We start from the raw sequence: 12000 nt of genomic DNA on the forward strand, positions 1-12000 counted from the left end.
TCCAGCACTCACAGAAAGAGGACCAGGTCCCCAGCACTCACAGAAAGAGGACCAGGTCCCCAGCACCCACAGAAACACTTGGTAACCCAGGTCTGGGGGAACAGAAGCAACCTGACTTCTGGAGCTCATTGACCAGACAACTTGCTGAATTGCTAGGCTTCAGATTCAGTGAGAGACTCTGTCTCAAACAAACAAAAACAAACAAACAAACAAAAAACCCAGGGTGAGGTAGCACGGTTGAGGATTCCTGATCTCTGATCTCCACATATGTACACAGCTCTGTCTCTTACACACACATGCACACATGCACACACATGTGCACAGGCTGGAGTGTGCTCACACTATCTTGGTTTTCACACCAATGCTACCATACAGCACACACAGGCCATACCCTATCTCTGCCTCAGTGCCCACAGAATGAACAGAAATGTCCTCCCTACTGAGCTGCTGTCCATGTGAAGCTGGGCAAGGATATGTAAGTGACTTAGAACATTGCCCAGCCTGCGTTTAGCATTGATTAAATATTGCCTGTTTATCTCTGTTGGCTTCATATAAATGCCCATCGATACCAATAACCATTTATGGTTGTGCATTCATTCCCGAAGCTGATTGCTTATCATTATACGTATTGATCCCCACCGCACCCCACGTTGCTTTGAACCCATTTGGTAGAATGAGAGTTACTTTGTTCATTTCCTTAACACGTCGTTCAGATTCCATGATGGGAAGGCGTGGGGAATTCAGGGTGCAGAAGGCTCTTGGTCAGAGCTGACCATCCTTTTTGGCTCCTGTAAGTGCAGAAGAGTTTTCTCAGGGCAGGTGTGAGCATCCATCTTTGCCCCAGCCGATGGCAGGGGACACATTTGTAATTCTTCCTGGGTGCTGGAAGACACTTGTATTTCATGATCGGTTATCTGTAGACAGGTGTCTTAGAAAAGTGTCCTGGCTTGGGCTTGTCCATTCCATCATGCTGTCTGGAAGAGTACACAAAGAGAGTGTCGGAGGGACGCACACACTTTTCTTTAAGTAAATCAGGCTTTCTTTGAAAGGCATTCCCAGCTTCCCACAGGACAGCCGTGACTCCCAAAAGACGCAGAGTCCGCAGAGATAAGTGGCTTCATTCAGTGATAAGTGGGCTGGGCCACCCATGGGTGAGGAGTCTCTGAGTTGAATTTCACAGAATGAAGGCGATCAGAATCCCTTCTCACCACCACGCTGGGAGTAACCTGAGGACCAGGGGGCCATGGGAGAGACTGAGTGTCGTTCTTCCGGGGATAGCTCCAAGAGAAAATGGTTTCATATAGAATAATTGATTATGATAAACTAGGACTTAAATCTCCAAAGACGCTTCCGAGCCAAATCGGCTTCAACCGTGATTTAGTGATGAGTTCTCGTGGCTTCAGACTTCTTAATCCAATACAGTTAATTATCCTAAAAGTCTCACTCTACCCTGGAGAAAGCTCTCACTGTAGGCGCCACACCTCCGATTTAGACAGAAATCCCAACAGTCATCTTAGGAGGATATGGAAAAAAATTTACTTGGTTCTTAAACTGTGAGTGGGCAAGAAGAGGCAGGCTGATGTAGTGACGAGGAGGGCGGGCTTTGAACAAGCACACATAATAACATGATTTTAGGATGACTTTTCTCTGAACTTGAAATGAACAGAATGAGGCCAAGGATAAAGTTAACCAAGGGATTTCATCATAAATTGAAAACAAGGGGTGGTGGTAGGAGGATTCCGATGCGTATCAATAATATGAGAGCGTGTATTGATCACCTACTGTATGTATGTAGGAACTGAGGATCAGTGGCAGAAGCAGGATGTGATCCCTGGTCTTCGCAGCCAATGTCTCTATTTGACCCTATACCATCAGGAACCCAGAACTCAGTGTGGCGGGGGGGGGGGGTTTATCAGTCTATTTTCTATTGTCATAATATGATAGAAATATGAAGGTTAAGAGGTTTATATACAGTTTTGGAGTCTGACAGTCTAAACAGAATGCTACTGGCCCTGTCAAGGACCTGTTGGCTGCATATCATCAGAGCAGATGGCATCATGGCAGGAGCTTGTGTGACTTCAATTTTTTTTCAAACCTTATTTTTAATGATGGTTCTTAAATGCTTTAACCTCCCCGTTTAGCCCGCCAACCACCAGAGGTAATGGAAAAGAAAAGATATGGGGGGAAGTGGACCTGTTTAGAAAGGGGTCTTTGGAGCAACTCCCATCTGTGTGGTCTGGAAATGGGCAGTTCAGTTCACAGGTTAACAGCGGCAGTTCCGTCCACTCACAAACACTTCACAGACACACCAGCAGTAGTTGAGTAGTGTTGGGTTAGCAAACACGAAGACAGCAGGAGGGACCAGGAGGATTGCCAGCAAAATTTCTCAGCTGTGCCTTTCTCAGTGAAGCAAAGATCAGCGAAGACAAGAGACCAACAGGCGTTGAACAGCTAGCTCTATAAGCAAGCCTAACTCGGCCTCTGCCGCTGTTCATTGAGTTGCTTTGACAGTCCCTACAAACATCTCATATCCTCTTTGAATCTTGCCTCAGCACAGGAGTCTGTCTCAGCTGACATCACTCTACCAATCAGCCTGAGTCCAAGGAAGTGGCAAGAAACTGGAGCACGCTGCCAGTTTCTTGGTGCATTTCTTTCTATGGAGTTCCAACAAATGGAGCTCAGCTACACAAATTAAGGTGGACCAATACATGTGTGTCCTGAGCAAAGAATCCTTCATCATGTGTCCTTTCACATGTCTGCTTCAGTACAACATCCTCTCTCCTGTGTCTGCTTCAGCTAAATGTTCCTTCATGAGTTTGACTTAGCACAATACCGTCCAACACAGCTGACTTTCCAAAGAATTCTTGAGTTTCCTTCAAAGCTTGTGTGGGAGGAAGTGGTCCCTCATGAAGACAGGAAGGGGAGGAACCCAGAATTACTCTTTTATAACAACTTACTTTTATGAATACTAATTAATCCCAGAGAAACTTCAATACATTGTAAAGTTGGGAAAGCCAATTTTCTGTCTCTGTCTCTGTCTCTGTCTTTCTGTCTATCTCTGTCACTCTGTCTCTTTGTGTGTGTGTGTGTGTGTGTGTGTGTCTCCCCCTCCCTCCTGACCTCCCCCCTGGGGCTCCACCTCTGTAGCATTAAATAATTAAAAGAATTTATCATTCCATGCTACCACCAGCTACTCTCTGGTCTGGCTATCTCCCTGTCCAGCCCAACGTAGAGACCGCCAATTTTGCAGTTCTCTTGTTCAGGACTCTGCTAACATCCCAGCCAGACTCTGCAGACTCTCTGGCTCTTGGAAATGTCTCCACCCAACTCGTTAAGTTCCCTTGATAAGTTGCTACCACACCAGCGTCAAGCTTCCACATTCTGAGTGCCCCGTACCTTTCTCTTGAACTCAGTTGTGTTGCCGTGAAGGAAAACACCACTCAATCTTAGTTCGGAATCAACAGGTAACTCCAACGCTGGGTGTGACTACTAGCATCCTAATTAGTAAGCCACACCAAATTAAATCCTCAGGGTGCATCCTGGTAGATCACCACCTCACAGGGGCCTCTAGTTCATTACATCTTCTACCCCAAGCTCTCTCTCCATTCAAAAAGCCTCAAGTTCCTTTACTCCTCTTCTCCCCCCCCGCCACTCCCCAAATCTGGAAGTCCCACCTACTCCTTGCCCAGTGGTTGGTGTTGGGATGAAAATTGAACCACACCAGGGCTACAAGATCTCACATGGAGGATGTTTGTTGGGATGATGGGGTTTAAGAGAGTGAGAAGAGAGAGAGAGTGAGAAGAGAGAGAGAGAGAGAGAGAGAGAGAGAGAGAGAGAGAAGAGAAGAAGAAGAGAAGAAGAAGAGAAGAGGAAGGGCAGGAAAGATCTGCCTTTTATTTGAAATGTGACCTGAGCCAAAGGTATGCTGGGAATGTATGGCCGTTGCCATGGCAACAGACACACAGGTGACCAGGTGATGTCACTGCTGGAGGTGAAAGGGTTCCTGATACCAACCATTGGTCCCCTGAAATCTTTATTCATTGGGGGAAGGTCCTTACCACACACCTCCTCTGAGTTTTGCTACCTTTTCACATGGAGGGCATTCTGGCTATGAAGCTTCTAACAGAGATCTTGGAGAGCACCCATAAAACCACAGCGGAAGGAATGGTGTTGTTTTCACTTTGGTAATTCAGGAGTGGCCAGCCATTGTGAGTTCGGGGCTGGAGGGAAAGCTCCTAACACAGAGAACACAACTTTACAGGGCTCAGAGCCTTGCATTGTCCTTGCTGGTGGTCTTAGGACAGAGTCCTTTGTTTTCAAACAGCAGAGACGGTCAATTTGCATACTGTAAAAAGCATGGCTGGCATGATGTTATTGTGTAATTTGGGGGAAAAAAAACTACATGTTTCCCTTTAGTTCCAATTAATCATTTGAAGACCCACAAACAGTCATGAATTTAAAACCCCAATATTTGTCTTTGTAAGCTCCCTTGACCCCACCCTCACTAGACCCTAGGCACCCAGGAACTTCCTCTGAGCTCCAGTGGCTCTGTGTCCTAGAGTCATCCTTACTTCAAAATCTACTTGCAGAGAGAAAAGACAGGTTGGGGAGTCCAGGGGTTGGGCTCAGATCCTTGCTTTTCTTTCTACTTTTTCTATGTGGTGTCCATGTTGGGAACCGATCCCACACAGCCTCAGTGGGCAATGTCCACTGTTGCAAGGATGCATTAGGTTGCCTAAGATCCTATCTTCTGCCAGATATGACCTGAGCTTTGAGTCCCATGGTTCAAGGTCTTCTGACCATGATTTCTTTTTTTTTTTTTTTTTTTTTTTTTTTGGTTCTTTTTTTCGGAGCTGGGGACCGAACCCAGGGCCTTGCGCTTCCTAGGTAAGCACTCTACCACTGAGCTAAATCCCCAGCCCCCTGACCATGATTTCTACAGTCTGCCCTTCAAGTTGGAATGGCAAGACCCGGGATGTCTTGGGCCGAGGTTGCATGCTGTACCTCCCATAAGTACTTAGGGGCTTATATTAACTCTGAATCATCATCGAGGATTTCCCTTTGGAGAGCTCCTGCCTGGGCTGTGGAGAGACCTCAGACAGGAAGCTCTCAGTCAAGCAGAGAACGTAGAGGATGAGCCTCAAAGAAAGGGGCTGGGGAACTTGCAATGAGCTTCTTGTCTTTTCTTGTCCAGGAATGCAACCAATGACAAACTGTGCAGGAGGTGATAACCTAAGCTTCCACAGGCTCCTAATTTGTATAAACAAGTACCAGCCAGATCTTCTCTGTGTAGCCAAGCAGTGTCCTCCAATACATCTCCGTTCAACCTGGCCCTCTGGGTACAAGTGTCTTTCTTTTCCCACCCCTATCCCACAGAACCCCAGCGCTCAAACTCAGGGTGCCCAGTTTGAGTAAGTGATGCTATTTTCAAGGGTATTTTCCTCTGGTTACTTCTTGATATAACTCCAAATCCTCTTCTCAGCTCCCAGCATCCCCTGGGCCTCTACCATTGTTCTGCGAGCATTGGAGTACAGACTATTCTTTGTAGTGTGGGCATCATGGGATGCTGTTAGCATTCCACAGAGGAAAAGAGCATTCATTTTCCCTTTGTGGCTTCACAGGAGAGACACAGCCTGTAGCTTCTCTTACAAACACAAAGGTATCAATCCAAGGTCACTCTTTTACAAACCTGTTCATATTTTCTCCACAAAAACTCAAGATACAGAGTTCAACCAACGAGACAATCTTTGACACCTGTGAGCACAGAAATCAGAACCACATGGCTACCCGGAAGGCACCTGTCAAGCCGAGTGACCCCTGGCTGACAGCGTGACAAAGTAGCTTCACTTTAGGTCTCCGGAGACCACATTTAAGAAGCTCACTGCTGGTGTAGGAAAACGGGAGCTTACCTTACACCAGTTGTGAAATCTTGCATTACTTAGACAGCATTTAGAGTGGCCTCTGCTCTCACGGTACAACCTGCTATTGAACAAAGAAATAGACACAGACCCCATCGTAGCATATGGTATGAAATGCATGGGAGACCATGGCAGGGATAGGGGACAGTAGAAAGTACTCAGGACAGGACCCTCGCAGTGGACACTGAAGGTAAGGAGGGTGAGGCAATCGGTTCTGAGAAGTCCTCAGCTGAGAGTGTCTTTGCTCCAAGGCACCCTTCTTGGGTCAGGTCTGCAGACCCCGTGTATGAGTGCTGTATGCAGGTGGGTGTGCAGATCACAGACGCAGGCACAGAGGTCAGAGGTCAGAGGTCAGATGTCAGAGGTCAGATGTCAGTGTTGGATGCCTTCCTCTGTTGCCCTCCACTTCATTTCTTGAGGCAGGGGTCTCCCACTGAATGTGGAACCCACGGATTTGGCTAGACTGGCTCACTGACAAGCCCTTGGGGGGCACCCTTCTGTCTACACCTGTATTAGTAACTTTTCTGCCATGATAAAATGCCACGGCCCCAGCAGTTTAGTAAAGAAAGACCTCAATATTCCAAAGAGGTAAGAGTATGTCATATCAGGGGGGTGTGGCCATGGTGGGAGGGTCAGGAAGGTAGCTGACTACATTTTCAGAGAGAGAGAGAGAGAGAGAGAGGAGGAAGAGGAGGAAGAGGAGGAGGAGGAGGAGGAAGAGGAAGAGGAGAGAGAGGGGGGAGAGGGGGAGGGGAGAGGGAGAGGAAGAGAGGAATGAAGGATCTAGGGTGAAGCCTTTACTACCCTCACATGGTCCCGGGATCATACTTCCTTCAGTATGGCTACACTCCTAAAAGTTCCATAACCTCAAACCACATCCCAGCTATATTCAAATACACAGACCTGTGACACATTCAAAGTATCACCATGCCCCCACCCTATTGCTGGGGTTACAGATGTGTGCCCCAGTATGTGACTGCATCCGAGCTCAGGTCCCCACGATCATGTAGTGAACACTTCACCCACTAACCCATCTCCTTAGCTTTTAGGGACACATTTGATTTTCTCATCGAGGGGGAACGGGTGCTCCTGGAGCCTAAGAGGTGAAGGCCAAGAATGCTCTCTGGTGTCCAGAAAGGCTCCCAGCACTGAACTATTCAGGTCTCTCTGCCAGTAGCATCATGGCTGAGGAGCCCTGAGGTGGGCTACGGCTGGCAGGGGGTGTCTGCACATAGGAGAAACTGTGACTCAGTAATACCCATGTCTTGTCTCACAGAACACCACAGTGTGTTCAAGCTGCCAATTCCACACTTGCACACAGAGCGTGACCCCTGGGAAGGGGCGGGGATGTGAAGGGAGGTGACGTCAGGATGAAGCCAACAGCATGAATCTCGAGGGGACAGCAGGAAGCACAAGGAAGGGTAGGGAGTCCAGTGGACTCAGTCTGTCAAGTCACGGTAGATCAAGAGGGGGAACCCCAGGGCTCTGGCTCTATAGCATATCTGTGACAACGCAAAGATGTAGAATTTCTGAGTCTTCCAGAGTCTTCCATGAAAGTTGCACCCTGAAATGTTGGTCTCTCAGCCAATCCTTGAATCTACATTATCACCGTGCTCTGCGTCAAGGAAGGAAAAGTATCTCAGGAGAGACGCTGGCCTGCTGAACTCAGGTGTGAGTCCAGCTGCAGACAGACTCATACAGACCAGTATCCTTCTCTGTGTAGAGAAGTTGCTAGACAGCCTGTTCCTACAGTTCTCAACTTCACAGCCCTGTGACTGCATAGGAGAAGAGCCGGACACCCTGATTTCCTGGGTGCCGACATGCTGCTCTTTTGAGTAGGGAATGTCTCTCCCCCTTCCCGGCCATCTTCCAAACAATCCTCTTCTACCACAGTCCACTCCCAAGCCCACCAACCCCAAGCCGCAGTGCAACAAGAAGGCAGGCAGGAAGGAGACAAAACCCTTCCTCCGTGCCAGTGGATCTGTGAGTTTTGCCTAGCATTTTTGAATATTATTAAGTGTTTGAATTTCTTCCTATGTCTTTCTCACCAAGATGACTGTCTTTCTGTTTCCTTGACAGCCTCAGCAGGACCAAATTGACAGCCCTTAAAAGGCGGCTGACGACAAGCGGCATTAATTAAGTCATTGCCGGACTGTAATTGTGTTAAGAAGTAAAAAATCTAATATGAGAAAAGGTTAGCGAGTCCTCTCTCATGTCAGATTTTCCTACTCCCTATGAATATTAATGTCCTTAATGAAGACAGTCTTTGCCTCATCAAATCCAGGCGCCACATTCAGGTGCCAAATCCTCGCGCCATTGATTTGTTTTTAAAGAACAAATATGTCAGGAGAGAGTGACTGTCCTGTTTCTTATCCACATCATAGAGGGAGCTTTTGTGTTGTCGGGAAGGGTTTATAGATTTTTTTGCGTGTGCATGCGGGAGCTCTCACGGAAGGGAGGGGGCTCGGCGTGCCCGGGCGAGGTAAATGAGTTACAGTAATTTAATATCAGTGTTGTGTTTGATCGCATTAGCTGCTTTTCTCTGTGTGCGAGCAATATTCATCTATTAGCAGGGTTGCGATCAGCAGTTTTAATGATAAAATAGGAATCCTCTTTAGGAAAAGGGAGGCTGCAGAGGGAGACCTGAAGTGAGATGGGGCAGGGAGAGCGTGGCTGGTCCTCCATCACATGGGATGTTCTTTCTCCTCTGACCTGAGAGATAATGGCAGAGCTGGGGAAGGATGCTTCCTTGGCAGGGCGGGGCCCTGCAGAATCGGCTTCTCTCCAACTGCAGGCTTGTTCGAGCTCGCTTTCTCATCCATTATTTACTCCTATCGAATCTAATCGAAGACGAAAGTCTCACCTCACCTCCCAACATTCATAGCCATCCGGGGAGTATCCCTCCGCCCTTTTGGAAAGGATACATTACTTCTCGTGGAGGAGACGGGGCACGCCTATGTGGGGAGCACTTGGGAGACGGAGACAGGAGGGTTAGTTCAAGAACAGCTTGGAGTGAGCAAGGTGCAACAATCACATGCCTCTCCTCATCCCAGCACTCGGGAAATGAAAGCCGGAGGATCATGAATTCAAGGCTAGCTGGGGCTACAGGGGAGCAAACCAAACTCACTGACTGAATAAACACGAAGTACATGTTTCTTGAGCTCTTCTCTAGCCTATCCAGCCTCTCACCGCGGCAGCAGGATGCCAGTTCATTTTTCTGAGACTCCGGTGACGAAGGAGTAGATTGGATTATGCCCTAGTTGACTGAAACATGTCAGTGTTAGAACTGACCTGGGTGGGAGTTGGAGGAGAAACTTACAGAGGGTAACTCAGTACTGAGAAGTGTCGCTCGCACGCACATATCCAGGTTGGGACCTCCTGGTCTTCCGTCTGTCACCTCTTGTGCGATCCTCGAACTCGCTGGTCAAGATGGCTGCCAGGACTCGAGGCACCACACTACCTCAGAACAGCAAGTGTGCGGCTTCAGATCTCACGAGGGAGCCAGCAGTGGGTATTCTAATCTTACACGTGCTAAGCAATTCATTTTCATTTTTTAAGTTTTATATTCCTATAGGATACATCGCTGTCTATGAGTCTTCCATTGATATATGAAGAATGAAGACTAAGTTAGTAGATTAAAACAGTAGAAACGTCATAACTCACAGGTCCTGTTGGCCAGGAACCAGGACATGGTTTTAACTGGGCTCTACGATCGGGGTCTCTGACAGGTCAGTCAGGAGTTGGTAGAAGCTAGGACTCTTTGGGCCATCTCTGCTCCCCTGGTGGTTGGTATTGTTCATTTCCTGCGGGACTATGACCAGTACCTCCTTGCTACATGTCTATAGAAACCACCCACAGCATCCAGAGGTCACTCACGGCATTGCCTGGAGCCCTAGGGACAGCACATGATGTTGTGGGCTATTGGGCCAGCAAGGACTCCATTCTCTAATGCTTTACCTTCTCAGAAACTACCTCCTCTGGGGAGGTCAGGCCCACCCAGCTAATTGACTGAGTCAACTCTTTGCTTGCTGATTGAAGAAGTAGTTTTCTACTGAGTGCAGGGGGTGGGGCACCCGACACCAGAGGGTGTGCGAGAATCTTTCAGGCAGGTGTAGAAATTCAGATAAACGTCTCCATAGCTATAGGAAGATTGCCGTCTTCACAACTAAGCCCTATGCTGATTTTCTGCATGAGGTCATGGCTTTCCCTGTCCTGGTTCCTTGAGTGGGTAACTTGGCCATTGCTTCTACGCAGTGGCCTTTAGTTCAGAGCCTACCCAACGTAAAGGTTCTGCACCTCACCTCAGTCAAGTCACCCGCTAAGTGGGTGTGGCTGTCTCAGGGCTTGGCTCCTGGGCACTGTGGGTGTTTTGCGCTTGCCAGCATTTGTTTCTGTTACCAAGCATCTGCATTCACATTGCCCCACCTTAATTGCAGAAGTAAGGGTCAGAGTGCAGAAGCTTTTGGGGGTCCACCGTCACATCCGTCCATCAAGCTGTGAGGGGCGTTCGACGGTGACTTGTGGTGAATGCTGACGGCCCACTTCTGCCAGGAGGCAGATTCCCCCCATTCTAACACACATGCAGGCATTGGGGGTGGGGGTTTGCACATTTTATTAGTTCCCTTACAAACACAGTGCAGACTGCAAAGCTGTCTCTTTAGAGGAGGAATCAAGTTGGCTCCAGATCCCCTCTCTGGTGCCAGACCGTGGGAAGTGAGAGAGAATGTCAACGCTGGCAGTTGACAAACAGAGAGATGGTTCCCGCGCTCAGAGGATGGGTCCACACAGCATCTATGCTTCGCAAGTACTCTGGGTAAAGAGAAGGTTGGAGTAGCCCACAAGTCTTCATAAGGTATCCTGGAGCCCTGCGAGGGGGTATCACCACATGGAAGGCTCAAGTCTAGGAATTTATTGATTTTCAGCACCTAGAAGAAAAAGTTTGAGTATGATATTTGCAAACTAAGTGCTCCGAAAAGAATAGAAATGAGCAGTCAGAATTTTAAGAGCTGGGCAGGTGGCCCAATGGACAGAGAGCTGGCGTCAGGGGTGAGGACCTGGAGTCGGGTCCTCAGAACTCACGTGAAACTGGATGTGGCACCATGAACTGCCAGTTCCAGCTCATCTGTGGTGGGATGGAAGAGAGGGAGAGGGGAAGGGAGAGGGGAAGGGGAGGGGGAGGAGAGGGGGAGGGAGGGAGGGGAGAGAGGGAGGGAGGGTGGGAGGGGGAGGGACAGGAGGGGGGAGGGACAGGCGGAGGGGGAGGGGGAGGGAGGAAGGAAGAGGGAGGGAGGAGAGAGAGAGAGAGAGAGAGAGAGAGAGAGAGAGAGAGAGAGAGAGAGAGAGGAGAGAATCCTCTGGAAACTTGGGCCAACTAGCTTGACATTTTGGTGGCAAAAACTAGACCCTGCCTCAAACTGGGTGGGAGGTGGAATGACACCCAAGGCTGTCTTTCTGACTTCCACGTATGTGCTGTGACAAGCACACACATATCTGCAGTCACAAGAATACAAACACATACACAAACGGACTAGTACATGTGCACATGAACACAAGAAACACACACATATGCACACATATACATACATGCACATGTACACACACATGCTCTCTCATACACAGATGCACAGATAAAAAGATCAAAAAATTTTAGAGAATATTTTTTCCATTTCTTCCCATAAGGAAAATAGTTAAAGTCTCAAAATGTGTCTTTCTGAACATTTTGTGTGTGTGTGTGTAAACCTGAAGATTGAACCCACAGCCTTTGGTGTGTAAGGTAAGCACACTGTATTATACCCTGGAAAAGTGCCAGGACACTTTTTGTAATGACATTAATTACATCTACGCTCTACCCCCTGAGAAAATATCTGTAATTGTTTTGTTATTCCTACATGAATGTATAGATTTGCTTAGTGTCTGATTGTTTTTTATCTAGAGGTGTCCTTGAGTTGAACACAATGTATAATTTGATTCTCCCCTTCAGCCATGTTTTTGAGGTCCCCTGATGTCACCATGCACTGACCCTCCTCGTTCCACTAAAACCGCTGAGGACACTGCTCATTCTGAGCTGTGTGACTAGGTCACT

General features: G+C 48.1%; 1 long non-coding RNA gene across 1 annotated transcript; it reads right to left on the reverse strand.

The window, feature by feature from the left end:
• Nucleotides 1-568: 568 nt before the first annotated feature.
• Nucleotides 569-3534, reverse strand: LOC134486486 (uncharacterized). The gene is made up of 2 exons (XR_010065479.1): nucleotides 3397-3534; nucleotides 569-974 (listed from the first exon to the last, which is right to left on the reverse strand). It is a non-coding gene; the product is annotated as an uncharacterized LOC134486486 (long non-coding RNA).
• Between the last annotated feature and the right edge of the window lie 8466 nt (nucleotides 3535-12000).

The sequence above is a fragment of the Rattus norvegicus genome, chromosome 3 (genome assembly GCF_036323735.1).
Source record: "Rattus norvegicus strain BN/NHsdMcwi chromosome 3, GRCr8, whole genome shotgun sequence".
NCBI lineage: Eukaryota > Metazoa > Chordata > Mammalia > Rodentia > Muridae > Rattus > Rattus norvegicus.